This window comes from Anarrhichthys ocellatus, unplaced genomic scaffold (genome assembly GCF_004355925.1).
Source record: "Anarrhichthys ocellatus isolate YVR2014 unplaced genomic scaffold, GSC_Weel_1.0 scaffold69, whole genome shotgun sequence".
Lineage (NCBI taxonomy): Eukaryota > Metazoa > Chordata > Actinopteri > Perciformes > Anarhichadidae > Anarrhichthys > Anarrhichthys ocellatus.
This window is the reverse complement of record NW_022280099.1, coordinates 1262148-1267241: the sequence shown is the minus strand read 5'-3', so window position 1 is coordinate 1267241 and position 5094 is coordinate 1262148. Positions and strand designations below refer to the sequence as shown.

General features: G+C 45.7%; 1 protein-coding gene across 8 annotated transcripts in view; it reads left to right on the top strand.

Moving 5' to 3' along the window:
* The first annotated feature begins 1186 nt into the window (after nucleotides 1-1186).
* Nucleotides 1187-5094, top strand: part of fgfr3 (fibroblast growth factor receptor 3) — a 65330-nt gene continuing 61422 nt past the window's right edge. For all 8 annotated transcript variants that reach the window (XM_031873250.1, XM_031873249.1, XM_031873245.1 and 5 more), the window contains exon 1: nucleotides 1187-1641. The gene's annotated coding sequence lies outside the window, so the exon portion shown is untranslated. The remainder of the gene's footprint in view (nucleotides 1642-5094) is intronic.

Here is a 5094-nt window from a genome sequence, read left to right as displayed (position 1 = left end):
ATGATCTCTTATCCCTGATGTGTTCAGGGGCCCTGTGCAGCGTTGGGCCCCCTGATTTCTTTCAGGACTTTATCCCTTAATGGCGCCACTGGAGATAAATAAAAAGACATGTGAATTCTTCAGTCACAATAACTATCTCTAGACAGTCGGTCGCTGTATTAGACTCAACAGAGTGACATAAAGTATATATTTTTCCCAAAAAGACCACCTCCACGTCCCTCTGTGGTGACTAAACCCCACGTTGGCCACCACTGTACTGTAAAGCATTCAGGAATGTTTTTTAGGGCTCAAACAGCAGCTTTGGATTCCGTCATGACGCCTCGCTGGATGGAGTTTTTCTGAACTGGAGTAAAATAAGTGTAGAAGGCGCCTCCACTTGCTGCCTCCTGCGGCCCCGGAGGAGCAGCGCGCCGAAATCTGATCTCCCTCCCCCCGCTGCTGCCGTTTGTCCCGGCGGCGCGCAGAGGCAGCATCCCGGACCGCGGTGGGACTGGAGAGGCGAGGAGAGAGCGTCTCTCTCTCTCTCTCTCACACACACACACACACACACACACACACACGCATGCGCGCGCGCGCACACAATAAAAACCAACGTGACCCTTCAAAATAAAATATTTTCTGTATAGCTCCGTGGCAGATTGTGAGTCATTTGATAGCTTCATCCAAATTATCCGATTTTTTTTGTTTACTCATACAATCATTGTCGTGTTTGGCTTTTTATTATTTTCTGCAGTTATAATGCAATAGAGTGCAGAATAAATAAAATATATATATTTTAAATATAAAATACATTGATGCAAGTTACACACAAAAACATGAAAGTTAATACACTTTTGAGAGGATTAACATAATTATGCTAACTAAAATAAATATTATAATAAAAAATGAACGGATGGAGTTTTGCTTGATTCTTGCTTATTTAAACGACTCAACCACTTCAAATGATAAATAAATTACCTTTACAAGATACAAAACATCCTGTTAGGTAGCGCTGTAAAAAATGTATTTTTTGCTCACTGCATATCCTCTTCAAATAGCTCATATTATTTCGCACTTCCTTGAGGATCGTGAAAAGCATTCGTCGGCTAACATTTTATTTTGAAAGTACAGACGGGAAGTCCTCCTCTCTTCCAGCCGCTGTCTCCTGACGGCCGCAGCCCCGCGCAGCTGCTACTTCATAGGCAGCCAGCGGAGGAGAGCCACCAGTCCGAGTTGGTTGATCCGAGGCAACTAAGCACGCCGACTGGCATCCGCGCTGGAGACGAGCAAGGAGCCGCGTTCACTGCGTCCAGTCCCGCCTCCTCCACAGCGCCTCGTGCACCACAGGATGAACCCATTCTGGAGGTTTGGACACTTTGGACAGCAGCGCGCGGTGCGAAACGGAATTTAAGTGGAGAAGTTGGCTTTCGCAGCAGTGGTGCCCGAGCCGAGGACTCTCGTTGACAAGTTGTGACGGGGATAAAGGACTTTTTCCCCCCAACTGTCGCCAAACTGCTCCCTGAAGCTTGAGGACTTACGGATTTTAAAGTAGTTTTGTGGGGTTTTATGAAGTTTAAAGGAGAATAACGGCTGTTTTTCTTCTCCTGAATGCTTGGTGACATCTGAAAGGCTGCGATTTGCTGTCAAAACGGGATACTTTTGGTAAGTTTATTATTATTATTGTTATTATTATACACAGATAACTCGTTGTAGCCTCTGAGGCCCGAGAGAAATAGCTCCACTTCCTTGTAGATGTGAATCAGACAGGTTGGCTCAGCGTTATGAAGCGCGGAGCCGCAGGAACAGCACTGCGGCCGTGCCATGGCACAGGTGCCGCAGAGGATCTGTGCGCAATCGGCGCGTCTCGGCCGGTGTCAGCGGAATAAAAGGACGCTTTTCTGCGCGTAATTCCATCTGGGTGCTGAGACCGCGCGCACAGCTTTCTGCTTATTAGCTTGTTAATTCTGGCTGAACTGCGCGTGGTCCAGATTTGTGACATTACGCACACTGCGTGGCTGGAAATTACGTTTTTTCCACCTGAAACTGGCAATTGGTTGAGCCCATTCCCTTATTTTCAATGGAAAAATCAACTTGTTTAAAGAATTATCTCTCATTCTAAAGTCAGTCTGAACGTAGAGAGTGCCTCATTATTTTTGAAATACTGACACTTTGGTTTCTAGAAAATTCCTGAAATGAGAGGAAAACGTGTAAACGTAGATGCATGAATTGTGAAATTACGCACATTTATCTGTCCATCAGGATGAGTGTGAGGATTAGATGCGTCTATAAAGCTCAGTTTCCATTTATCATCAATTTAAACGTTTCCCTGCATGATTCCACTGTCAAAAAAAGTGAAATATGGACTTTCATCGCCGTTCCGTGCTCGTGAGGACGAGCACGCCCTTTTCTCCTCACTGCAACAGTGACGTCTTCTCTAGCAGCAGAAATATGAATTACACATCAGCCTCGTTCACAGAGCCGCGCTCCCCGACTCCTCTCATCATCTCTGAAGTTTCTCCAGAAAGCGGCACTTTTTTTCTCCTCCTCTCCTCCCTTTGAATGAACTGTGCGGTTCTCTCCCCTCAGCAGCAGATCAGTCACCCCATCTTCAAACACGCGCGCGCTTCAATGGGATTCAGATGGAGATTCTGGCCACTCAGCCGCAGCTTTGACTCCCACCATGTCAAAAACCATCACCGGAGAAAATTACGGGATTGTAGTGTCCTCGGGGCTGAAAGGAGATCTGGAGATGTCGGTGGCGTAAAGCAAGCGTGCGGGTGATAATAGTTTTGGCGTTTGGTGCAAATTAATTGCATCTATTGAGCCGAGAAATGTGCGGCGTTTTCACTCAGAGGCGCCTCAGAAGTATGTCGGTTCAAATGAGACTCTGATTGCCTCTTTTCATTACCGAAATTGGCCTGAGAGAATCCCTCCGCGTGGAGCTTTGGGCGCTGTGTTTCTCCTGTTCTTTTATAAAAGAGGAGCATGGCGCATTCATTGACCCCAACTTGTCTAATTTGAGAAGAAACGCTAATTTGTGTCGTGCAAACACTAATTGACTGTAATATTCCAATAATACAAGCTGTATGCAGCAGTGACCTTATCTGGCCTCATTGCATCGCTGTACTCTTTAGATGATGTCACTGATACTCAATTATAAACTCTATTGAGCTTAATATTGCACCTTAACTGTCCTATATTCCGTTTGAAGTCTCACTGGCTGTAACATTCTAAAGAAAGTTGACCATGGCCCTAAAGCAGTTAATGGTTTTCCATTGTCCCTTTAGCTTCACTATAATAATACCTTTAAGGTCTTATAATGTGTCTGAGGTATTTACAACTCTTCATGTTGACCTCATTAAGCGTTATAACTTTTTTAATTTCCCATGGCATCTGCTGTAATCTTCACAATCTAGTGTCAAAGAGAGTTCTCTATAAATCAACCTATGTTCTGTTACTTTTCACGCTGTGTGGACTCTCATTGTGTTTTCTGCTAGAGACTTAAAGTGCCCACATATGTATCCTCTGTTTCACGCAGACAGGTGTGGCCTTTTGCTCATGACAAGACGTCAGTCAGGCTCCACCTCTGACAGCTTTCAGATGCAGAGCTCTCTCTAGGCTGATCGATATCGGTAGCTCTCACCTGAGGGTGCGTCTGAGTGTGTTTGGAAACGAGGGCGGTGATGTGATCGGAGCAGTGAGGGGACAAGAGAGATTAGGGGGGGGGGGCAGAGAAACAGGAATAGAAGAAGAAGGAGGCAATGATGTGGAAGATCACCCACTTGTGTGTCCGTCTATCTCCCTCTCTGCTACCCGGCTGCTGTTTGCACTTGTGCTCTCCTAAAAGCCCTCTAATCCCCCTTTCCCCCCCAAAAATGACAAATCCAGCGCCGGCTGTTTATTCTCCGGCTCAATAATTAAAGATTACCAACACTCCGGAGAGGTGTGACTAGCATGTGACTCGCCTCACACTGATCCTCACAGAGGGGATGGGATGACAGGGATTTGAACCCCGGTTTAAGCATTTCTTTTTTTTCTGCCTCTGAGCTATTACAATGTGAGGATAGTTCTGCATCATTAATGGTCATGTATTATTCACCGCGCCGGTTGTGTTTCCCTTTCATGCTTTAAGAAAATATTTGCATGAAAACACGTCGGAAGGCTTTGAACTCCTCGCCGGGTCTTTTAGGATCCATACCGCCTCCTTCTTCTTCTCTGCTTCTTGGGGTTGTTCAGTGAAATCAAAGTGTTTTTTCGGCTGTGGAGTCTGTGAAGAGTTCATTTCCAATGTTCAGCATGTCCACTTCAGTTTAAAAACGTCTTAGTCGAGTTTCATCGCTTAATATATCCAGAAACATTGAGGATATAAGGTTGCTGTCTTGTTAAGAAAGGGCATATAGGACCTACTGAGTTTACATAGGATTTAATTGGTTCCAGTTTCATGCTATCAGTCATGTTGCAACACTTGACTGCTCCTCAAATTCAAGGATTCTTTGTTCACGAGGTAGTCTTGACTATCACCTGTCACCGAAGTGGTCAATCTAAAAGCCTGCGTTGTTTTCCCGTCTCTTCCCTCGTGCTATACTTGTCTAAACAGATCTGCACGCTGACGTGAACTAAGAGTCGACTCTCCAAGTGAAGTGGCTGTAAAAAAGCTGTGATTTGTTTTCACGTGCGTGTGTCTGCCAGAGAAAACAAAAGAGTCTCAAATGGGAGAAAGGCTACATCAGCTACCTACCCGCCCCGGAGAGCGAAGGCCTTATCGCTCTGCACAAACAGACGGCGGCAGCGTGTTGTGAGAAGCTGGAGGACGGGCTCAAGAAGAAGAGCTGCGTTTAGAACATAAAAGGCCGCAGTATGTTGAAGCCCGATAGGTGCAGTGTTTAGATTAGACTCTATCTATTCATGTTTTTCTTGTGTGTTTTGTGAAGTCCCCCCCCCCCCCCCGGGTTCCGTGTTGGAGAGTGATAATGTGCAAACAGAGCCACACAGTTTGTGCTGAGCAAGGAGTGGGTCACAAGAAAAACAGTACTGTTAAGGCTTAACACAACACAACCTCTCTCTGGACTGTGTGTGTGTGTGTGTGTGTGTGTGTGTGTGTGTGTGTGTGTGTGT